General features: G+C 47.3%; 1 protein-coding gene across 1 annotated transcript in view; it reads left to right on the top strand.

Annotated features, from left to right (window-relative positions):
- Positions 1 to 25549, top strand: part of LOC138666607 (zinc finger protein 585A-like) — a 112436-nt gene that overhangs the window by 25541 nt on the left and 61346 nt on the right. The gene's annotated exons all lie outside the window — the stretch shown is intronic.

Below are 25549 nucleotides of genomic sequence, written 5' to 3'. Positions count from 1 at the left end.
GTTTGGCAGCGGCATTTAACTAGTTAATAGGCACGGGCGGATCACGATTCCGCTCACGCCTATTGCGGGCACATGTCAGCTTTTGAGGTGGGCTCTCTGCTGGAGCCCACCTGAAAGCGGGTCTTCTGACGTAGGACGTACTATCCCGTCCGATGTTAGAAAGGGGTTAAACAGTAAATACTCTTTTTAGGTATAATTGTATTTATTTTTCTTTAAGGAAATGAGTCACATATATTTTTATAAACTAATTGAAACCATGGAGCTACTCTCTTGTCTGGTGATATGGACCTTGGACATACATAATAAATATAATCACAAGACATTATAGGGGACTCTATTTCCTTGGTAGAGTTTTCTATCGAAGTTCTCATGTTTAGTGAAGAGGAAGAGGTGAGCTGTGACACTACCTATTGTGAATGGTGGGTTCTGTTATCTCATTGTAATCGAGCTTGTTATTAAAATGAGGTGACTGCTGAAAAGGGATCTCTTCCGGATGCGTCAGTCTATTTATAATTTTATGATATAAGGGGTGACATAAACTTTAAAGTAAATTCTTCCAAAACTTTAAACTACAATTAAAAAGGATTGGACATTTTCTGGTTATTGTTGACCAATGTGTTTGTGAAGATCATAAGGCACTTCCTAATAATATGGCTTTTCTTGAATTTAGGCACTAAATATGAAATATGGGAAACATAGGCTATGTTGAAGTTCCGCAATCCGCATAGCTGTCTTATATAGAGATGAATGGGAGGCATGAAGGAAGCGGCCGCCTTGGATATTCAGCAGGATGTCAACGTGGCTGTCCACGCCAAACTTGTGCTTGAACATCCACCATGTGAACTAGCCCTAATAGTTATCCCATGTGTAATGTACAGGGGATAAATATTTGGTTACTAGAATATCTCCTTTAACCCTTCACCATCTTGGGATTTTGTGTTCAATTTTTGCACACACGGCCATAACTTTTTTATTTTTCCATCAATATGGCCGTGCGTGCTTGTACGGTAGAACTTTAAAAAAAAGTGCAATTCAACAATTGTTTTTTGGGTTTTTGAATTCTTGTATGGTAAAATTGCAAAAAAAAAAAAAAGTTCAACTCCACAATTCTTTTTTTTTTTTACCATGGTCACTAAATGTTAAAACTTACCTGCCATTATGATTCTGCAGGTCATTAAGTGGTGAAAAAAAATAAAAAAGCTCCATTTTTCGGGATCTGGAGCTGGGTATGGTCTTTCTATTTTTTTTTTTTAGGCCCGAGCTAACATTTTTATTGATACCTTATTGAGGTAGATACTATGTTATTACATTTTATTGCAATGTTGTAGCAACCAAAAAAAACATAATTCTGAAATTTAGATTTTTTTTTCTCGTTATGCCGTTTACCGATCAGTTTAATTCTTTACATATTTTGATAGATGGGGCATTTCTGAACGTGGTGCTACCAAATATGTGTATTTTTTTATTGTATTATTGTTTTTCTTTTTACTTGCTTCAATAGTCTCCAAAGGAGACTTGAAGATGTGGTCGTCTGATCCCCTCTGCTATATCCAGCAGGGCAGAAATACTAATCTGCTATGAATTTCGTCCACTGGACAGCACTCATCAGAATCAGATCAGTAATGACAACCACTGGGGTCTCCTGCAGACACTGGGTTGTCATGCCAAACCATTGGCGCCTCACGATCATGTGACGAGGTGCCTTTGGGCTGAACTAATGGCGCGCTTCCTGAGCAGGCATGTTAAATGCCGATGCCAGAGATTGACAGCGGCATTTAACATGTTAACAGCCGCAATTCCACTAGCGGCTGTTAGGGGCACATGACAGCTGATCAAACCAGCTATCATGTGCCGGAAAAGATGTGGGCATCAAATGAGGAGAATACCTATGATGTACCTATTAGTGATGAGCGAGTATACTCGTTGCTCGAGATTTCCCGAGTATTTGTAAGTGCTCGGAGATTTAGTTTTTATTGCCGCAGCTGAATGATTTCCATCTGTTAGCCAGCATAAGTACATGTGTGCTAAGTAGTGTTGAGCGATACCTTCCGATATCGGAAAGTATCGGTATCGGTTTGGATCGGCCGATATTCAAAAAATATCGGATATCGCTGATACCGATACCCGATCCCAATGCAAGTCAATGGGACCAAAATATCGGAATTAAAATAAACCCTTTCTTTCCTTGTAGGTTCATTCTACATGAAGGAAAACAACTAAGAATAATGTAGGATGTATTGGGGGAGGTGGCGGAGACATTAAAGGCAATGAGGATTAGCCCAATCAAATAGAATAGCATGATTTTTTTTTTTTTAAAGACGTTCGGATTGAAAAAGATATTGACTATGTAAATTTTTTTTTATTTTGTCAGATATTGGTTTCACTATTCCACGACCTTCCCCTTCTTTTTTTTCCTTTTCCCACACTTTCATCTTCATCATCATCAGCATCTTTGACATCAACTTCTTCACCTTATTCATCTTCTTCTTCATCTTCTACCTATTTTTTTTTTTTATTACATTCTTCATATTCATTTTCTTCAACTATTATTATTCTTCCTATTCTACATATTCTTTTTATTCCACTGTTATTATTCTTCCTATTCTACTTCTTCATCATATTCTCATTTGTGACAGGCATTCCCGTAGTTGTTATCTATAAAAGTTTGAAGATTACACCTTCCGTTCTGCCAGTCACAAAAGTTACATTTGTCCGCGTTCAGTTTGGCCTGCAGCATCAGGCTTTATCCAGGGGCACCACGAGGAGGAACGGACTCACCCCCATACACTGCTTAGTCTTCTTCTGCATATAATTTAGATAATATCTTTTGCTCTGATATTAAGTGTTATGCTTAATGTTCTTCTGCTCTTTGTTCTGCAGCCTCTTGTTCTTCTGCTTCTCGGTCTTCCATGTCGTCGTCTCCAGGGTCGTCGTCTTCAGTGTCGTCATCTCCGCCGTCGTCGTCTCCGCCGTCGTCTCCGCCGTCGTCGTCTCCGCCGTCGTCGTCGTCATCGGGGTGGTCTTCCGGGTCGTCGTCGTCGTCATCGGGGTGGTCTTCCGGGTCGTCGACTTTAGGGTCTTAAACTTGGAAATATAGCAGAAGGTACAAGAAGGCTGAGAAAATGCCAAGAACCAGCTGATGGAACTGGAACTCGGATGGCTACCCGAAGGTTCAAGAGCCTATGGAACTACCGAGGACCAGCTGACGTTACTGGAACCCGGTTACTAAGCAGGAGGTACCCGTGCTAAAAAGCACTACCAAGGACCGCCTGACGTTGGTGGAACTTGGATACCCAGAAGGAGGCACCTAAGCCAAAGGCTCTGCCCGGAACCAGCTGATGTTACTGGAACCAGGATGGGGAGCAGAAGGTACAAGAGCAAAAGACACTGCCTAGAACCAGCTGACGGTGCTGGAACCAGGTGGTGGACCCGAAGGCCCACAGGAGAGGAGAGAACAGCTAGGCCGCGAGGCAGCCGCAGTTACCGAACCCCAACAGTCCTACAGGGGGAGCTGGGCCTACTGGCACTACAGAACCAGCCTTGACTACCAGTTCACGCAGCCCACATAGGAAGCTCCTAAACTGGAGGCACCCTGGAGTTGGCTAACTCGACCGCACCACGACGGGGCAAGCATAGGCGTCTCAGTGAAGTTGACACAACCCGGAAACAGCTGACGGTGCTGAAACCAGGCTTGGCACGAGGGAGTACCTGTGACAAGAACACTGCCGAGAACCAGCTGGCGGTGCTGGAACCCGGATGCGTTGCCCCAGTGTGCAAGAGCCAATGGCACGACCGAGGACCAGCTGACGGTGCTGGAACCCGGTTACTAAGCTGTAGGTGCCCACGCTTAAAAGCACTACCAAGGACCGCCTGGCGTTGGCGGAACTCGGATACCCAGGAGGAGGCACCTAAGCCAAAGGCTCGGCCCGGAACCAGCTGACGGTGCTGGAACCAGGTGGTGGACCCGAAGGTCCACAGGAGAGGAGAGAACAGCTAGGCCGCGAGGCAGCCGCAGTTACAGAACCCCAACAGTCCTACAGGGGGAGCTGGGCCTACTGGCACTACAGAACCAGCCTTGACTACCAGTTCACGCAGCCCACATAGGAAGCTCCTAAACTGGAGGCACCCTGGAGTTGGCTAACTCGACCGCACCACGACGGGGCAAGCATAGGCGTCTCAGTGAGCTTGACACAACCCGGAAACAGCTGACGGTGCTGAAACCAGGCTTGGCACGAGGGAGTACCTGTGACAAGAACACTGCCGAGAACCAGCTGGCGGTGCTGGAACCCGGATGCGTTGCCCCAGTGTGCAAGAGCCAATGGCACGACCGAGGACCAGCTGACGGTGCTGGAACCCGGTTACTAAGCTGTAGGTGCCCGCGCTTAAAAGCACTACCAAGGACCGCCTGGCGTTGGCGGAACTCGGATACCCAGGAGGAGGCACCTAAGCCAAAGGCTCGGCCCGGAACCAGCTGACGGTGCTGGAACCAGGTGGTGGACCCAAAGGTCCACAGGAGAGGAGAGAACAGCTAGGCCGCGAGGCAGCCGCAGTTACCGAACCCCAACAGTCCTACAGGGGGAGCTGGGCCTACTGGCACTACAGAACCAGCCTTGACTACCAGTTCACGCAGCCCACATAGGAAGCTCCTAAACTGGAGGCACCCTGGAGTTGGCTAACTCGACCGCACCACGACGGGGCAAGCATAGGCGTCTCAGTGAGCTTGACACAACCCGGAAACAGCTGACGGTGCTGAAACCAGGCTTGGCACGAGGGAGTACCTGTGACAAGAACACTGCCGAGAACCAGCTGGCGGTGCTGGAACCCGGATGCGTTGCCCCAGTGTGCAAGAGCCAATGGCACGACCGAGGACCAGCTGACGGTGCTGGAACCCGGTTACTAAGCTGTAGGTGCCCGCGCTTAAAAGCACTACCAAGGACCGCCTGGCGTTGGCGGAACTCGGATACCCAGGAGGAGGCACCTAAGCCAAAGGCTCGGCCCGGAACCAGCTGACGGTGCTGGAACCAGGTGGTGGACCCGAAGTTCCACAGGAGAGGAGAGAACAGCTAGGCCGCGAGGCAGCCGCAGTTACCGAACCCCAACAGTCCTACAGGGGGAGCTGGGCCTACTGGCACTACAGAACCAGCCTTGACTACCAGTTCACGCAGCCCACATAGGAAGCTCCTAAACTGGAGGCACCCTGGAGTTGGCTAACTCGACCGCACCACGACGGGGCAAGCATAGGCGTCTCAGTGAGCTTGACACAACCCGGAAACAGCTGACGGTGCTGAAACCAGGCTTGGCACGAGGGAGTACCTGTGACAAGAACACTGCCGAGAACCAGCTGGCGGTGCTGGAACCCGGATGCGTTGCCTATTAAAGATTGTCTTCCTAGAGCCCCAACTAGCGGTGTTGGAGCAAAGGGTAAGCAGGGGGAGATTAGTGTAGGCCGAAGCCTGCACTGGAGGCAGCTTTGTGTCTGCGTTGCGTTTGCAGGACACTTTGCCGGCTACACACTGGGGGAACAGCTGGCGTTGCTGAACCCCACTAACACAATGGCGTGTGTTTTTCTCTGTGCAGCTAGCACTTGCGGGCAAAAACTAGCGATGTTAGAGCCCGTGTTGAAGCAGGAGGAGGAGGAGAGGAGCAGAGTGTAGGCCGAAGCCTAGTTGAACCAATTTCAAAGGAAACCTTTAACCCCCCCCTCAGGTGTTACAAAGTACAAGAGACACACCTTGTGCAGTATTAATGCTGCACAAGTGAAAGGTTGCTCTATTAATTTGTCTACTTGCACACGCTGAATGAAAGACATACACAATTTACCCCATTCTACAGTCAAACTGTAGTGGATGCGTGACTTGGTTTTTTGATGAGACGCAGCACAGGTGTCCAAAATAACGCCTTGGTGCTTGGCGCAGCTTCCTGAGCGTTGTTATTTGCTGTACAGGAGTCTGCGCTCTTGTGTTATCCCTTGGCAATGCCCTGTTAGCGCTGCCCATCTTATGACATCATTTCATGTTGGCCGGTGCGGTTAACGATGGCCATAAATCCCAGACCCACAGTGTCTTTTCATAAAGCCACACTGCGGTGCTGAGATTCGTGGCCTTGAGCAGTAAATATTTTGGCCGCTCACACACGTCCTTACACCTGCTTCAGACTGGGCGGCCTCTGCTGATCCCTTCTCGCATGCCGCGGCCATGAGGCTGCACAGTCTGAAGAAGGCGGAAGGAGATGAGTTAAGACAGGCGAAGATATGCACTGCTCGTGCCCATCAATCACACCCTCGCAGTCAAAATAAGTAAGACAACGAGGAGCATTTTATTCAGGCAGGGCGGACAAACAGGCGCAAGTAGCCAACCAATGATGTCAGAAGACGGGCAGCGCTAACAATGGGGGTGCTGCGTGTCATTAAAAAGGAAAGTCACACCTCAGGGACATTAGCATTGGTCTCTAATGAGACACATTTTGTACGTGTTGAGTTCCACGTGGGCAAGGAGAAAACATCAGCCACCTTGTACAAATGCAGCAGTACTGCTGTACAAGGTGGCTGTTATACATAGAAACACCTGGGGGTGGGGGGCAGGCTCCCTTCAATTTCAGTTCATGTGCCTGCGTGGCGTTTGCAGGTCACGTTGCAAGCTACACAGCAGGGGAACAGCTGGCGTTGCTGAACCCCACTGACACATTGACTGGTGTTTTTCTCTGTGCAGATTGCATGTCCGGGCAAAAACTAGCGGTGTTAGAGCCCAGGGTCAGCAGGAGGAGGAGGAGAGGAGCAAAGTGTAGGCCGAAGCCTGCACTGGTGGCAGCTTTTGGTCGGTTGTGCCAGCGTGGCTTGTGCTGGACACGATGCAAGCTACACAGCAGGGAAACAGCTGGCGTTGCTGAACCTCACTAACACATTGGCTGGTGTTTTTCTCTGTGCAGCTAGCATTTCCGGGCAAAAACTAGCGGTGTTTGAGCCCAGGGTCAGCAGGAGGAGGAGAGGAGCAAAGTGTAGGCCGAAGCCTGCACTGGTGGCAGCTTTTGGTCGGTTGTGCCAGCGTGGCTTTTGCTGGACACGATGCCGGCTACACAGCGGGGGAACAGCTGGCGGTGCTGAACCCCACTAACACATTGGCTGGTGTTTTTCTCTGTGCAGCTAGCATTTCCGGGCAAAAACTAGCGGTGTTAGAGCCCAGGGTCAGCAGGAGGAGGAGAGGAGCAGAGTGTAGGCCGAAGCCTAGTTGAACCAATTTCAAAGGTTACCTTTAACCCCCCCTCAGGTGTTGCAAGGTACAAGAGCCACACCTTGTGCAGCATTAATGCTGCACAAGTAAAAGGTTGCTCTATTTAATTTGCTCCTTGCACACGATGAATAAAACACGTACACTATTTAGCCCATTATACTGTCAAACAGTAGTGGAGGCGTGACTTTCCTTTTTACGGAAATGCAGCACAGGTGTCAAAATTAACACATAGCTGCTGTGCGCAGATTCCTGAGCGTTGTTATTTGCTGTACAGGAGTCTGCGCTATTGTGTGATCCCTTGGCCATGCGCTGTGAGCGCTTCCTGTCTTCTGACCTCATTTTATGTTGGCCGTTGCAGTTAGCGATGGACATGAATCCCAGACCCACAGTGTGTTTTCAAAAAATCACACTGCGTGGCTGGGATTCGTGGCCTTGTGCAGTAAATATGTTTGACGCTCACACATGTCCTTACACCTGCTTCAGACTGGGCGGCCTCATCTGATCCCTTATCGCCTGCCGCGGCCATGAGGACACCCAGTCTGAAGAAGGCGGAAGGAGATGAGTGAACACAGGCAAACATATGCACTGCTCGTGCCCATCAATCACACCCTCGCAGTCAAAATAATTAAGACAACGAGGAGCATTTTATTCAGGCAGGGCGGACGCACAGGCGCAACTAGCCAACCGATGATGTCAGAAGACGGGAAGCGCTACCAAGGGGGGTGCTGCGTATCATTAGAAAGGAAAGTCACACCTCAGGGACAGTGGAATGGTCTCAAAGAGACACATTTTGTACGTGTTGAGTTCCACGTGGGCAAGGATAAAAAGTCAGCCACCTTGTACAAATGCAGCAGTACTGCTGTACAAGGTGGCTGTTATACATAGAAACACCTGGGGGAGAGGGGGCCAGGCTCCCTTCAATTTCAGTTCATGTGCCTGCGTGGCGTTTGCAGGACACGTTGCCAGCTACACAGCAGGGGAACAGCTGGCGTTGCTGAACCCCACTAACACATTGGCTGGTGTTTTTCTCTGTGCAGCTAGCAGTTCCGGGCAAAAACTAGCGGTGTTAGAGCCCAGGGTCAGCAGGAGGAGGAGGAGAGGAGCAAAGTGTAGGCCGAAGCCTGCACTGGTGGAAGCTTTTGGTCGGTTGTGCCAGCGTGGCTTGTGCTGGACACGATGCCGACTACACAGCAGGGGAACAGCTGGCGGTGCTGAACCCCACTGACACATCACCTAGTGTTTTTTCTATGTAGACAACACTTCCAGGTGTCAACTGACAGTGTTGAAACCCAGGGAATCAAAGAGGAGCAGAGTGTAGGCCGAAGCCAGCAGTGGAGCAAGTGTAAAGGGAACCTTTAACCCCCCCCCCCCCAGGCATTTGTTGCTGAAAGAGCCATCTTGTACAGCAGTAATACTGCACATGGAAAATGGTGGCTCCGAAAATAATGCTCCTTGCAAACGCTGAAGTACACACTCATATAATGTGTCCCCTCACACCGTCAAACCATCCCGGAAGTGGGACTTTCCTTTGTAATGTGACACAGCACAGCCGTCATTCCAACCCCCTTGGTGCCGTGCGCCACCTCCTCAACGTTGTTTGGTTCTGTCACGGAGCCCGCGCTGTAATGTTATCCCTTGGCCATGCACAGTTAGCGGTGCCCGTCTTCTGACATCATTTAGGTGTCAGGCTGGCAGTGCCTGTGCGTCAAAGCTGCCCGAGATCCAACCTTGCAGTGTCATCAAATGTAATCCCACTGCGGGCCAGGGATCCATGGGCATGCGCAGTGCATATCATCGCCTCTCACTCACCTCCTTCATGCTTCTTCAGACTGCGGCGTCACGGCCGTGGCATGCTATTAGGGATCAGCTGACGCCGCCTAGTCTGAAGAAGCATGAAGAAGGGGAATGAGAGGCTAGTATATGCACTGCGCATGGCCATGGATACCAGGCCCACTGTGGGATCACATTAGACGACACTGCGAGGTGGGATTTCGGGCAGCGTGGACGCACAGGCGCAGCCAGGACGACAACAAATGATGTCAGAGGACGGGCAGCGCAAACTGTGCATGGCCAAGGGATAACATAACAGTGCAGGGTCCATGACGGAATCAAACAACGCTAAGGAGGCAGCGCACGGTGCCAAGGGGGTAGCAATGACGGCTGTGCTGCGTCACATTACAAAGGAAAGTCCCACCTCTGGGACGGTTGGACGGTGTGAGGGGACACATTACATGAGTGTGTAGTTCAGCGTTTCCAAGGAGCCTAATTTCAAGAGCGACCTTTCCCTTGTGCAGTATTAGTGCTGCACATGGTGGCTCTTTCAGTAACAAACGCCTAGGGGGGGGGGACAGGTCCCCTTACATTTTAGTTGTGCCAGCGTGGCGGTCGCATGACACGTTGCCGGATACACAGCTGGGGATCAGCTGACGTTACTGAACCCCAATAACAGAGGAGCGACTGTTGACTGTGCACACAGCACTTCCAGGCACCAACTGGCGGTGTTAGAGCCCAGGGACAGCAGGAGGAGCAGATTGGAGGTATTACCGCACACACAGCTGGGGATCAGCTGACGTTACTGAACCCCAATAACAGAGGAGCGACTGTTGACTGTGCACACAGCACTTCCAGGCACCAACTGGCGGTGTTAGAGCCCAGGGACAGCAGGAGGAGCAGATTGGAGGTATTACCGCACACACAGCTGGGGATCAGCTGACGTTACTGAACCCCAATAACAGAGGAGCGACTGTTGACTGTGCACACAGCACTTCCAGGCACCAACTGGCGGTGTTAGAGCCCAGGGACAGCAGGAGGAGCAGAGGAACAGAGTGTAGGCCGAAGCCTGATTGGAGCAAGTTGAAAGGGAACCTTTAACCCCCCCCCCCCCCAGACGTTTGTAGCTGAAAGAGCCATCTTGTGCAGCGCTAAGGATGCAAAAGGAAAAGGTTGCTCTTTTAATTATGCTCCTTGCAAACACAGAAGTAAACACTAAAAATGTGTCCCCTTATACCGTTAAACCGTCACGGAGGTGCGAATTTCCTTCGTAATGGGACACAGCACAGCTGTCATTCCTATCCCCTTGGTGCCGTGTGCTGCCTCCTCAGCGTTGTTTTAAGCTGTCACGGAGCCTGCGCTGTTCTGTTATCCCTTGGCCATGCCCAATTAGCGCTGCCTGTCTTCTGACATAATTTGGTGTCAGGCTGTCAGTGCCTGTGCGTCCACGCTGCTCCAGATCCCACCTCGCAGTCTCGTCTAACGTAATCCCACTGCGGGCCTTGGATCCATGGGCATGCACAGTGCATATCCTCGACTCTCACTCCCCTCCTTCCCTCTTCTTCAGACTGTGCGTTGTCACGGCCGTGGCATGCTATTAGGGATCAGCTGACGGCGCACAGTCTAAAGAAGGCGGAGGGAAATGAGCGAGAGCCCGAGGGGAAGATATGCACTGCGCATGCCCATGGATCCCAGGCCCGCAGTGTGACTCAATCAGAAGACACTGCGAGGCGGGATCTATGGCAGCGCGGCCGCACAGGCGCAGCCAGCCTGACACCAAATTATGTCAGAAGACAGGCAGCGCAAATAGGGCATGGCCAAGGGATAACAGAACAGCGCAGGCTCCGTGACAGCTTAAAACAACGCTGAGGAGGCAGCGCATGGCACCAAGGGGGTAGGAATGACGGCTGTGCTGCGTCACATTACGAAGGAAAGTCCCAGCTCTGGGACGGTATAACGGTATCAGTGAACACATTTTATAAGTGTTAAGTTCTGCGTGTGCAAGGAGCCCAAAAAAAATAGCTACCTTTTCCTTGTGCAGCATTACTGCTGCACAAGATGGCTCTTTCAGTAACAAACGACGGGGGGGGGGGGGCAGGTTCCCTTACATTCAGGTTGTTGTGCCAGCGTAGCGGTCGCAGGACACATTGCCGGCTACACAGCTGGGGATCAGCTGACGTTACTGAAACCCAATAACACTGGGTCGTATGTTTTGACTGTGCAGCCTGCACTTCTGAGCCGCAACTGGCGGTGTTGGAGCCCAGGAATAGCATTTCAGGTGGTAGAAAGATGAACACAGCAGAAGACCTGGATGACACCCAATTAATTAATCAGGCAGAGGAGTGGCAAATTCCTGCGAGATCCAGGCCTGGTTCATTTTCAGGAAAGTAAGCCGGTCAACGTTATCGGAGGATAGTCGCATGCGACGGTCTGTTAGTACACCACCTGCGGCACTAAAGACACGTTCCGATAAGACACTAGCCGCAGGGCAAGCCAGCACCTCCAATGCATACTGACTTAGCTCTGGCCATGTATCCAGCTTAGAGACCCAAAACTTGAACGGGGAAGAGCCGTCGGGGAGTACAGTAAGAGGGCAAGCCATGTAGTCTGTCACCATCTGACGGAACCGTTGCCTCCTGCTGACTGGAGCCGCCGGTGATGGTGTAGACATTTGGGGCGGGCACACAAAAGTGTGCCAGAGTTGTGCCATACTCGGCTTGCCTTGGGCAGAGGCACTGCTTCTGCTCCCTCTTTGGGCAGAGCCTCCCCCACTGCCTCGACGCACTGAGCTGCTTTGTAAAGCACTAGCAGCACTCCTCTCAGTTGGACAGGAGAAGATGATGGAATTCACCAGTGTGTCGTGGTACTCCCGCAATTTACGTTCCCGGGTCAACGCAGGGATGAGGTTTTGGACGTTGTCCCGGTAGCGAGGATCGAGGAGGGTGAACACCCAATAATCAGGCATGTTGAGAATGTGGTCGATGCGGCGGTCATTTCTCAGGCACTGCAGCATAAAATCCACCATGTGCTGCAGAGTGCCAACCGGCCCAGAAATGCTGTCCCCTGCTTGAGACATGATCTCTGCCCGCTCGTCATCACCCCACCCTCACTGTACACACTGACCACTGGACAATTGTGTCGCTCCCTCCTCTGGACGGAGCTCTTCCTCGTCCATTGACTCCTCCTCATCCTCCTCACAAATTGGCCCCTGCGTACCCCTTTGTGAGGAACCACATGGCGCTGACTCTCCAGAAGCTGATGGAAAAGGTGACTCCTCATCCTCCACCTCTTCCACCACATCATCCCTTAACCCTTGCAAAGTTTGCTGAAGCAGGCAGATAAGGGGGACAGTCATGCTGACTAGTGCATCATCTGCACTTGCCATCCGCGTGGAATAATCAAAAGGACGCAAAACCTGGCAGACGTCCTTCAGAGTGGCCCACTCTGTGGTTGTGAAGTCTGATCGGCGCTGACTGCGACTTCTTTGCGCCTGATGCAGCTGGTACTCCATAACTGCTTGCTGCTGCTCACACAACCGCTCCAACATATGTAACGTGGAATTCCACCGGGTAGGTAGGTCACATATGATGCGGTGTTCCGGAAGGCGGAATCTGCGCTGCAGAGCAGCAATGCGGGATCTGGCCAAGCTGGAACGCCGCAAGTGAGCACACTCTAGGCGGACCTTGTGCAGCAGGGCATCAAGATCCGGATAGTCCCTCAGAAAACTCTGCACAACCAAATTGAGCACATGTGCCAGACATGGGATGTGAGTGAGGTTGCCAAGGGCCAAAGCTGCCACCAGATTTCGGCCATTGTCACACACTACCATGCCTGGCTGGAGATTCGCTGGCAGTAACCACACATCGCTCTCCTGCTTGATGGCATTCCAGAGCTCCTGCGCTGTGTGGCTTCGATGCCCCAATGAAACTAGTTTCAAGACGGCCTGCTGACGTTTGGCCACGGCTGTGCTCATGTCGGTCATAGGTAAACGTTCACGGGTCCATGTGGGGGTGGACTGTGACGGATCCTGCAGAGAGGAATCAGAGGAACTGGTGTAAGAGGAGGAGTCGATGCGTATAGACTGGATTCCTGCAATCCTTGGAGTGGGCAGGACACGTCCTGCGCCACTCGCACGATCTGTACCTGGCTCAACAACATTAACCCAATGGGCAGTGAGGGAAACATATCGCCCCTGTCCATGCTGACTGGTCCACACATCGGTGGTGAGGTGGACCTTGCTACTGACGGCGTTCAGTAGCGCATGTTTTATGTTTGCCTCAACATGCCTGTGCAGGGCAGGGACAGCCTGCCTGCTGAAGTAAAAGCGGCTGGGCACCTTGTACTGTGGGACTGCCAATGCCATCAAGTCACGGAAGCTGTCAGTCTCCACCAGCCTGAACGAGAGCATTTCCAGGGACAACAGTTTGGCAATGCCTGCATTCAGAGCCTGTGCTCGTGGGTGGTTGGCCGAGAATGCCCGCCTTTTCTCCCATGCCTGTACTACCGATGGCTGTAGAGTAGACTGGGAGTGTGAGGATGACTGGGAAGGTGGTGCTGTGGGTGGAATTACACAAGGTCTCTGGGAGGAAGCCAAACCAGCTGTGCGTGAGCTGGAGGAAGAGGCAACACGAGCTGAAGAGGTGGTAGCTGCCGCTGTTGGTTGGCCTACATCTTCAGTGTGTTTCTGTAACTCCACCGCGTGCCTGGTCCGCACATGTTTCCACATATTTGTGGTATTGAGGTTGCTGACATTTTTCCCTCTTTTTACTTTATGATGACACAGCTTGCATTTGACAAAACAAATGTCATCTGCAACTGTGTCAAAAAAGGACCAGGCACTGCAAGTCTTGGGAGCGCCCTTTTTGGCTTTGGAAAGAGACAGGCTCCTAACGGGTGCCAAAGTGGAGGCTACAGGCTCCGCAGTCTTCCCCCTCCCTCTCCCTCTTTGGCCCGTAAGAGGAAGCTCTTCCTCTGAGCTGCTCCCACCACCTTCCTGTTCCTCACGCCACGATGGGTCAAGGACCTCATCATCTCCACTACCCTCTGCCACCAACTGCTCCTCCTGGGTAGTCTCAGCAGCACAGTACGCACGAGAAAGCGGCACCTGAGTTTCATCATCAGATGCGTACTGCGCTGTGGTCACCGGAGGCACTGGCCCACCTGCCTCTTCAGAGTCAGAGAGAAAAAGGTGTTGGGCATCACTGCACACTGCCTCTTCTTCCATTTCTCCAATGCTGCTTGGCTGGCCCCCTGTTTCCAAGCCAAGAGATTCAGAGAACAGAAGTAGAGACGGCTCCTGTCCTGGGCTCTCTGACTGCCTGGCCAATTTGGCAGGTGGTGAAGAGACAGATGGCTGCTCTCCAGTGCTCTGTGCCTGAGAGGATGTGGCACTAACTGAAGTCGATGCCGAGGCGTTAGCTGCCATCCACCCGACAACGGCTTCAATTTGGTCTTCACGCAGCAGCGGTGCACGGCGCTCTCCGACAAAGCTGCGCATGAAGGACTGTTCCCTGCTGAAACTGAGTGACGACGAGTCACCGGCGCCCGCAGCAGGCACAGAATCACCACGTCCTCTCCCTGCTCCTCTCCCTGCTCCGCGCCCACGCCCACGTGCCTTACTCCCTGCCCTCTTCATCTTGGTTGACAGATAAAGATAAGCAGAAAAGTACTAAGGCCTTAGTGTGCTTATTCCTGTAATGCTCCTCCTAACAGGTGTAAGAAACACTAATGTTGTAAATTGTGGACTAAACTTTATTATTTTTCAAATGTGGCCTACACAAGTGTTAAGTTGTGTTTGGTGAACTTAACTTTTTTTTTGGTGCAGATCGGGCTACAGAGCTAGTTTAAATCACACAGAGACCATGCAGACAGCCGTAAACGGCGCTGCAAGGCCAAAAAACCCTCCTCTAGGTTATCCTATATAGTGTTTTTCCACTATTTAGCTGGATACAAGTGGAAAGACACTAATAGGAATTTTTTTTTTCAAATTTTAAACTGACTGCACTATTTGAAAAAAAGGAAATTGTTTTTCAAGGTATGAGGCAGTAACGCACCCTGAGCTGAATCCAACCGGCTATGGCTGCACACAGACTACAGGGCGAGCTGCGCTCACACAGAGACCGTGCAGACAGCCGTAAACGGCGCTGCAAGGCCCAAAAAAAACCCTCTAGGTTATCCTATATAGTGTTTTTCCACTATTTAGCTGGATACGAGTGGAAAGACACTTATAGGATTTTTTTTTTTTCAAATTTTAAACAGGCTGCACTATTTGAAAAAAAAGGAAAATTTTTCTCAAGGTATGAGCCAGTAACGAACCCTGAGCTGAATCCAACCGGCTATGGCTGCACACAGACTACAGGGCGAGCTGGGCTCACACGGAGACCGTGCAGACAGCCGTAAACGGCGCTGCAAGGCCAAAAAACCCTCCTCTAGGTTATCCTATATAGTGTTTTTCCACTATTTAGCTGGATACAAGTGGAAAGACACTAATAGGAATTTTTTTTTTTCAAATTTTAAACTTGCTGCACTATTTGAAAAAAAGGAAATTGTTTTTCAAGGTATGAGGCAGTAACGCACCCTGAGCTGAATCCAACCGGCTATGGCTGCACACAGACTACAGGGCGAGCTGCGCTCACACAGAGACCGTGCAGACAGCCGTAAACGGCGCTGCAAGGCCCAAAAAAAAACCTCTAGGTTATCCTATATAGTGTTTTTCCACTATTTAGCTGGATACGAGTGGAAAGACACTTATAGGATTTTTTTTTTTTTCAAATTTTAAACAGGCTGCACTATTTGAAAAAAAAGGAAAATTTTTCTCAAGGTATGAGCCAGTAACGAACCCTGAGCTGAATCCAACCGGCTATGGCTGCACACAGACTACAGGGCGAGCTGGGCTCACACGGAGACCGTGCAGACAGCCGTAAACGGCGCTGCAAGGCCAAAAAACCCTCCTCTAGGTTATCCTATATAGTGTTTTTCCACTATTTAGCTGGATACGAGTGGAAAGACACTAATAGGAATTTTTTTTTTCAAATTTTAAACAGGCTGCACTATTTGAAAAAAAGGAAAATTTTTCTCAAGGTATGAGCCAGTAACGAACCCTGAGCTGAATCCAACCGGCTATGGCTGCACACAGACTGCAGGGCGAGCTGGGCTCACACGGAGACCGTGCAGACAGCCGTAAACGGCGCTGCAAGGCCCTAAAAACCCCCTCTAGGTTATCCTATGTAGTGTTTTTCCACAATAGAGCTGGAGACTGGTGGAAAAACACTAATAGGAAATTTGAGAAAAAATGTGCAGCAGGCTGCACTAAGAGCAAAAAATAACAACTGTGTGAGGCAGTGTGAACCCCCCCTGAGCTGAATACAACCGGGTATATGGCTGCACACAGACTACAGAGTGAGCTGCACACACACACACACACACAGAGACCTTGCAGAACGCTGTTAAAACAGCGCTGCAAGGCAAGAGCAAGGTGAACAGTGAAGAACACACAGCGTTTTGCTAAATTAGCCTTTGGAAAGGAAAATAAAGCAATTAGCAAGCTCAACTGGCCCTCAGTTAGAACACAGCGTCCTGTCCCTAACTGAAATCACAGCAGAGTGAGCGCAAAATGGCGGCAGCGCTTTTTTATAGTGCAGAGTGACATCATTTCAGCAGCCAATCCCAGCCTTGCCAGTACTTACATGCCCACCATGCTAAACAGGATGTGCCCACACTTTCATTCATTCCTCATTGGCTGCTGCGTTCAATTTGAATTCTGGGAACTTCCGATTCCGGTATCCGATACGCGGGAAGTATCGGAATTCGGTATCGGAATTCCGATACCGCAAATATCGGCCGATACCCGATACTTGCGGTATCGGAATGCTCAACACTAGTGCTAAGGAATCGTCACATGTAATCAAGCTGGTTTACAGATGTAAATCATTCAGCTGAGGCGAAGAAAACAAAATCTCCGAGCACTAAAAAATACTCGGAGACCCCCCGAGCACGCTCCGGAAATCTCGAGTAACGAGTATATTCGCTCATTACTAATACCTACTGTATAGGTCATAAACAGGTTAAGACAGGCAACTTTACCTTATTGCAGGCAGACAGACAGCAGTCAGTAATAGTACTAGTTTGCAGCCAAGCAGCAAACAGAGATGGCCTCCAACTTCACACTGCTCGAGCAGGGAGGGGGTAAAAGAAGAGTTGCGGGTGGGCGAACGGGAGGTCAGATGGAGGAAATGGAGGTCAGACGGGCGAGTGGGAGGGCAGGCGCACACACCTTATAAATTTCAGGCCCTCAATGCCTGCATATAATGTGCCGCAATAGCCAGGGCGCGCCTGCAGTTTAAGAACAGAGGGCGGCCCGGCAGCATCTGATGTCTCAGATGTCATACGTAGCTGACCCCCTTTGCTGCCGCCATACAATATAAGTAGCTGCAGCTGTGAGAAACTGGAGCCCTGGGGCTTAATAAATCAAAGTAAAGTAATTGGCCTGGGACCCAGCACAGTCTGCCAGGCCATTTTTGCAGTGGCTCAGCTCTGCTTCCTCAGCGCAGCCTGTCTAACCCAGTTCTGGACCCACCTCTTTGCTTTTGCTTACCGGGCCCCATACACCAGTTATGGCAGTTATGCCATGGTGGTTCTGCCAACATATCCACTTGTGTGTCAACTCAACTCCCACATGATCAAGTTGCTGGATGTTCAGTTGTTGCTTTGCCTCTGAGTGGAATTTACTTCCTTTAGAAAAAATTGAAGATACCCAGTTAGTGATGCCTCATTTAAAGGTACCCAATTGCCATTATTTCTCACATAAAAGGGTGCCTTCTCTTTGCCTTCAAAAAGGAGCTTGATCCCTAGGCTTGCCATTTTTTCTTGAGCCTTGCATCATTGACACAAAGAGAAGTAAATATGGACAGGGACAGTACATGTACAGTATTTCTGGCACCCCAGGACAGGTGGTGACACATGCATGGTTGGGCAATAAGTTTGGTTCCAACACCAGGTGGTGCTTATCCACTTTCTCCTTCACATTCCTTCTTCACAGGCAATACTGTTTTTGTGCGATGGGCAAGCAAAAATATTTATAACAAAAAAGTAATTGTTGCCCCCAAAAATCTTATTGCTTCATCTGTGAAACCAAAAATACAAATTTTCTTTGACTATATTTAGTGAATCATACTGATACTGCAAAAAAAAAAAAAAAAAAATATATATATATATATATATACATATATATATATATATATATATATGTGTATATATATATATATATATATATATATATGTATATATATATATATATATATATATATATATATATATATATTTTAAGTGTCATGGGCCATATTAAATAAACTATTGTTGCTTTGTGGTCTACACTGTCCCCGAGATGTTTTAACCCCTTAGTGACGGAGCCAAATTTTTGAAATCTGACCAGTGTCACTTTATGTGGTAATAACTCTGGAACGCTTCAACAAATCCCAGTGATTTTGAGATTGTTTTTTCACGACACATTATACTTTATGGTAATGGTAAATTTAGGTCAATATGTTTTGTGTTTATTTATAAAAAAAATATCAGAAATTTGAGAAAAATGTAAAAGAATAAGCAATTTTCAAACTTTGAATGATTATCCCTTTAATCCAGATAGTCATATCACAGCAAAACATTCATAAATACCATTTCCCTCATATCTGCTTTACATCAGCACCATTTGTAAAATGTTATTTTATTTTGTTAGCATTTTAGGAGGTTTAAAAATGTAGCAGTAATTTTTCATTTTTTCAAGGAAATTTACAAAATTTATTTTTTTAAGGACTTATCCATATTTGAAGTGACTTTAGGGGTCCCATATATTGGGAAACCCCCCGAAGTGATACCATTTTAAAAACAGCACCCCCAGACATATTGAAAACTGTTGTCCGGTAGTTTATTAACCCTTCAGGTGCTTTTCAGGAATTAATGCAAAGTGGCATGACAGAAATGAAAAAGTGTATTTTTACCACCTAAATGTCTCTAACTTCTGAACAGATTACTACAGCCGACAGACTCTAAGGCCGCGATTTGGTCATGAATTGCGATCGCAAACATCAGGACCACAAAATCATGATCTGAGGGCACCAATTGGGATAAAGAGGAAGCCCCCACACTCTGTTAACCATTTATAATGATGTAGTCACTATTGACATCAGCATCTAAGGCGTTAAACAGAGTTGGACGGTGCAAACGCTGATCATGGCTGATGCAGCAAGTTGTCAGCTATAGTGGACAGCCGACAGCTGCTGGATTGTCTCCTGTATGGGGAGGCTTTTCTCGTATATTGCAGGTCAGTTAAAAGACGTATTGGCTGTCATTAAGGGGTTAAAGTGGGATAATTTTTGTAACGTTTTAATTTTGAAACACAATAGAAAGTATGAAAGTGCAGTGTATTAATAAACAGATTGTTGGTTACCACCATTTACTCATGTTAGGGCTGCTTTGACATTACTAAGGCTGTGTTCGCAATAAATAACGGGATACATTAAGAGAGGCATAGATTCTCATTATGAGACCATAGTTTTGCCTCTGTACAAGTCACTAGTATGCCCACACTTAGAATACTGCTGCATGAATCGGTCACAAGCCAGTGTGTGTACAGTACAGACACCGAGAGCTAATAAGTGCATGCAGGCTGGGTAAACAGATTCTGCAAGGGAACAGATTTGGAAAAACATTTTGGACGAGCAAAACTGGAATAGTTATATAAGTGAGGCGATAGGCCAGTCTAAAAAAGTGCGGTTTTATCACATGCTTAATACTGTGGGTATTAGAAATTATAGAATTGTCCTGGGTAGTGCATTCTAGAGAATTGGCGCAGCTCACGAGAAGTCTTGGAGAAGGGAGTGGGAGGTTCGGATAGTTGAAAATGTTCGTCTTAGGTCATTCATGGAACAGAGGGCACAGGTAGGGTGAGGGAGGAGATGTTGTGTGGTGCAGAACTGTGGAGAGTGATAAGTTTATGTTGGACTCTGTAGCGAATGAGCAACCGGTGCAATGTGTGGCATAGGGTGGAGGCATCAGTGTAGCGGTTGGAACAGAATATCATCATGCAGGATTCAGAACGGATTGGAGAGGGGAGAGTTTGGTAAGAGTGAGACCAATTACACTAGTCTACACTGTTCTACATATTTTCAACGGTTGTCAGATTCAGTTATGAAATGAGCCATTTCTTAATGATTTTGATCTCCTGAATTCAAATTTTCCAATGAAAATTTTTAGTTGGCTCTTGTTTCTATGATATCAAACCATTTTCCTTTTACTGCAACATATAATTAATACATAAAACATTCAGTACGTTGAAACATTATTATTTTTGCAAATATAAAGATGCAAAATATTTTATTATGCCAATTTTCTGATATTTATTTAAAGGAAACAGCAACAATACAAATAACTAAACACTTATATTCCGTTATTCTAGAACTGCTCTAAAAGGAAAATTGCCCTCTCTGGAATGTTGGGATTTGGGTTTAGGGTGGTTTAAGGAACTGAAGTTGTGATACTTTGTCTATGTTTTATACTATGGAATTATTATGTCATTTATGTTATTTGAAAGATGGGAAAATCATAGTTACTTACCAGTAACAGGATTTTACAGAACCTATAACTTCACCACCTGATAGAGGTTATCTGCCCATTAACGACAGAAACCCTACTGAATAAAAGGGCGATACGTCTCCTTCGCATCAGTTGGGTTTCAGAGCATGAGAGGACCTCCAGACAGCTATTAATACAACCATCACCAAAACATTCCTAACTATGCACCCAATAAAGTAGTGCATAATCAGTGATAAAAGTGAGGGAATATAAGGGTGCTGTCATGGGCTCTGTAAAATCCAAGTAAGTAATTAAGATTTTTCCCCTTCTCCCATGACACCACCACCTGATAGATTTATATAGAACAAAACACATTAGGGTGGGATAACCGCTTGTAATACCCTTCTCCCAAAGGATAGATCATCAGAGGAGGACAGATCAAGCCTGTAATTCTTATAGAAGGTGGAAGGAGATGACCATGTTGCTGCCTTACATATCTGGTCAATGAATTCTTCTGCCGTCTCTGCCCAGGAGGTTGCCATAGCCCTGGTAGAATGTGCCTTTAGGTTCTCTGGGACTAACAAATTCCTAGAGGAGTAGGGGCGTGGATTGGCGTGGATTGCGAGCTTGCGTATTTTGGCCAAAATATCGACCAATACCTCACTATTTTTATGTATTTTTGTGCACTAAATTTTTCTGTGTGCAGCCAAGCCCAGCACGTTTGGTTGTGCATAGGGGTGTTCACACTGTGATGCGTTGAGAGAGTGATGGCCAGCCCGCCTAATCGAATAGTAGGGGCGTGAATAATAGGCTGAGAACCAGACACAATGCATTTCCTTTATGTGAACAGCGCCCTATACAGTCCTTTATTGTGCAAATATATAGTACAGACCAAAAGTTTGGACACACCTTCTCATTTAAAGATTATTCTGTATTTTCATGACTATGAAAATTGTACATTCACACTGCAGGCATCAAAACTATGAATTAACACATGTGGAATTATATACTTAGCAAAAAAGTGTGAAACAACTGAAATTATGTCTTATATTCTAGATTCTTTAAAGTAGCCACCTTTTGCTTTGATGACTGCTTTACACACTCAATTTTGAATAAATCCCCAACAGTGTCACCAGCAACACAACCCCACACCATCACACCTCCTCCATGCTTCACGGTAGGAACCAGGCATGTAGAGTCCATCCGTTCACCTTTTCTGCGTTGCACAAAGACACGGTGGTTGGAACCAAATATCTCAAATTTGGACTCATCAGACCAAAGCACAGATTTTCACTGGTCTAATGTCCATTCCTTATGTTCTTTAGACCAAACAAGTCTCTTCTGCTTGTTGCCTGTCCTTAGCAGTGGTTTAATAGCAGCTATTTTACCATGAAGGCCTGCTGCACAAAGTCTCCTCTTAACAGTTGTTGTAGAGATGTGTCTGCTGCTAGAACTCTGTGTGGCATTGACCTGTTCTCTAATCTGAGCTGCTGTTAACCTGTGATTTCTGAGGCTGGTGACTCGGATAAACTTATCCTCAGAAGCAGAGGTGACTCTTGGTCTTCCTTTCCTGGGGCGGTGCTCATGTGAGCCAGGTTCTTTGTAGCACTTGGGGACACTTTCAAAGTTTTCCCAATTTTTTGGACTGACTGACCTTCATGTCTTAAAGTAATGATGGCCACTCGTTTTTCTTTACTTAGCTGCTTTTTTCTTGCCATAATACAAATTCTAACAGTCTATTCAGTAGGACTATCAGCTGTGTATCCACCAGACTTCTGCTCAACACAACTGATGGTCCCAACCCCGTTTATAAGGCAAGAAATCCCACGTATTGAACCTGACAGGGCACACTTGTGAAGTGAAAACCATTCCCGGTGACCACCTCTTGAAGCTCATCAAGAGAAGGCCAAGAGTGTGCAAAGCAGTCATTAAAGCAAAAGGTGGCTACTTTGAAGAACCTAGAATATAAGGCATAATTTCAGTTGTTTCACACTTTTTGGTTAAGTATATAATTCCACATGTGTTAATTCATAGTTTTGATGCCTTCAGTGTGAATGTATAATTTTCATAGTCATGAAAATACAGAAAAATCTTTAAATGAGAAGGTGTGTTCAAACTTTTGGTCTGTACTGTATACTAAGCAGTCACCATCTCCATGAATGGGTAGGTGGTGAGTGGCTGCCTATTTAGTATTTTGCACCTGTGTTGCCAACATGTTTCTATATGGGTTGGCTGCATCCTGTGGTGTATTTGTTCCTTGACCTGCACAGGTAAGCGGTGCTGTCTTTTTTTCTGCTGTGTTTTTAACTTAATGGCCTCCCTGATCTATCTAGCTAGGGTACCTTTTGTCACCTTTAGGCCTTTCCTAACCCCCTGGAAGGAAGCAAACAAGGCTTCACTCTTTCTCCAGTGTTTTGTCACTGTAAAGTATTCTACCAGGACCTTTCTAACATCTAGGGTTTGAAGTCTCTGCTCCTCTGCAGTTTTAGGCCTATTAAAAAAGTAGGGAACAACAATTTCCTGTCTTCTATGGAATTTGGTGGCCACTTTTGAGACATAGGCTGCGTCAGGTCTTAAAAAAATTCCTATTCTCAGCAATCTACGTAAATGATTGATTAATTGACAATGCCTGTATGTCACTGACTCTGTGGCCCGAAGTTAGAGCAACCAATATCATCGTCTTTAAGGTGAGTGTCTTGACTGGCAATTCTTTAAGTGGCTCAAAGGGGGCTCTAGTTAAATCCACCAGGACCAGATTGAAATTCCAGGGAGGTATCCTTGGGGCAGGTATTGGCCTGTATCTTTCACATGCTTTGATGAATCTAATAATCCACCTTTCAGCTGCCAAATTATAATTATATAAAGCCCCTAGGGTCGACACCTGCACCTTAAGAGTGCTAAAGGCTAAATCCATTTCCATACCTTTCTGGAGAAATGCTAATATGGCATTTATTGATATTTTACCTTCCAGGTATTGCTTCTGTGAGGACACAGCATTGTATCTTAATTAACCAGACGTCTATTTTTACCAAGCCAGGAAGAATAGATTGTTATCTATATGTTGACTTTTGAATTTGTGTGTTTCTTTCTGGTTGATCAAGAAAACAGACTTTTGCTTGAATTTCTTCAGCCCTTCAGGTTCACTATGGTTCTAAAGTTGCTGTCTGTTTTCTTTTATTAGGAATAGGGGGGAATAAATTCCCTTCCCTTGCACCTGCACTGGTACCTTGGGCAGGACTTGTTTCTGTACCAGGTTCAAAACATCTGATTCCAGAGCTAGTTATTCGCTGAAACCCCTGGGAGCTGACATTCTGAAGGTGTGCCAGGGAACACACTTGAATTCCAGCTTTAGCCCTGAATGTATTATCCCAAGAATCCAGTCGCTGGATGAAATCTTTTTCTAGGCAGGTAGGAAGTGGGACAACCTTCCTCTTACCTGAGGAAACCAGTCCTTTGGAAGGCTTCCTTGGCTCAGATGGAAGGCCTCCAAACATGAAACCTCCACTTTTTGGTTTCCTACCTTTTCACCTCTCCTGGTCACAGGGAGGTTTGTTCAGATTATACCTGTTTTTACAAAAAGACTTCTTATATTGTGGCATAGATACATTGGGAAATCTTTTCTTATCTCCCGCTTTGTCCAGTATATCATCTAGTGCTCGTCCAATGAGAAACTCTCTTTTGCATGGAATTGAGCGTAGCTCGGCCTTGGACTGAACATCCCCCTGGGCCAGCTCTAGAGCCATAGTGCTCTACTAGTGGCAATTGATAGGCCTGCCTACTTGGTTGCCAACTTTACCGAGTCTGCCAAGGCATCCGCAAAGAAAAGCAACTGCTCCTTGCATTAACGGGAGGTTAGACAGAATCTTATCCTTAGGAACGTTGTTCTTAATCTGATCTTCTAAGTGCTGCAACTAAATATTTAGAGAGAGAGCATCAAAGAAAGCAAATGCCTAATTGGCGCTTCCAAAAGAAATCAATACATCAAAAATAGAACAACAAGGAAGTTATGTGCCGTAAAACTGTATAAATTTTATTATAAAATTTATTATTATTAACAAAAGGCATGTTGCATCAGGATAATGAGCAAGAAGTCAGCTTCAAAAATAGTCACAGTATGCCTAAGTAATAAATAATTAATGCATGTCCAGTTTTAAAGAAAGTGCCAATGTGTACATGTCCAAATGGAGGATTTAGAGGCTCAGTGTCCATATCCTTAATAGTAGAGAAAGTAAATCTGGAACAAGTGACAGCAGTATGGATTAAAAAAATAAAAAAATCATTGGTGGTCCGTGGGTACTATTCCTTGGGATGGTGCTGACACCCCAACGCGCGTTTCGCGTTAGCTGTATCGATGGGAGTGTGTGCCCATAGATTGTATTTATATAAGCCCAAAGAGTTGGTGGCAGCTGTGTGCGGCGTTTCCAGCGGCGCTCCTGCGTGACATCACCAAGGGCCGGCATCACATGACAACCGCGCCACGCCCCGCTCGACATGTCAGAGTGAGGGGAGGCGTGGACAGTGGAGACGTGTCGCCAAGGCAACGGCAGTGGGCGGGGAGCCGGGAGGAAGCACTCACCGCAAGGTAATCGGTGAATGGGAGGAGAACTGCTACAGGGCAGGAAAAATGCCGAACAGTCAAATTAGAGTGGGGGATCGTTAAGGTGCAATGCCGGGGATGCTGAAAGTGCATAAAAGGGTATTAAAATTTGTGGGATAATGAAAAATGCTGTGAGGAGAATCCTAAACGTGTACCATATTGCAGCTAAAGAAATAACTAAAAGTGAAGTTGACAGGGGTGATAAAAGAATGACAGTGAACAGCAGGGGATTGTATGTTAAAGGTGTAAGGCTACAGCATGACATAGCGATATACAAGTGGGTATATATATACAAAAGGCATGTGGGTAGCTAACATGAATTAAAAATAATAAGTGAAAGATTACATACCGTATATACTCGAGTATAAGCCGACCCGAGTATAAGCCG

Source organism: Ranitomeya imitator, chromosome 2 (genome assembly GCF_032444005.1).
Source record: "Ranitomeya imitator isolate aRanImi1 chromosome 2, aRanImi1.pri, whole genome shotgun sequence".
In the NCBI taxonomy this organism is placed as follows: domain Eukaryota; kingdom Metazoa; phylum Chordata; class Amphibia; order Anura; family Dendrobatidae; genus Ranitomeya; species Ranitomeya imitator.
Note: the sequence above shows the minus strand (reverse complement) of the source record. Positions and strands in the feature narration are given on the sequence as shown.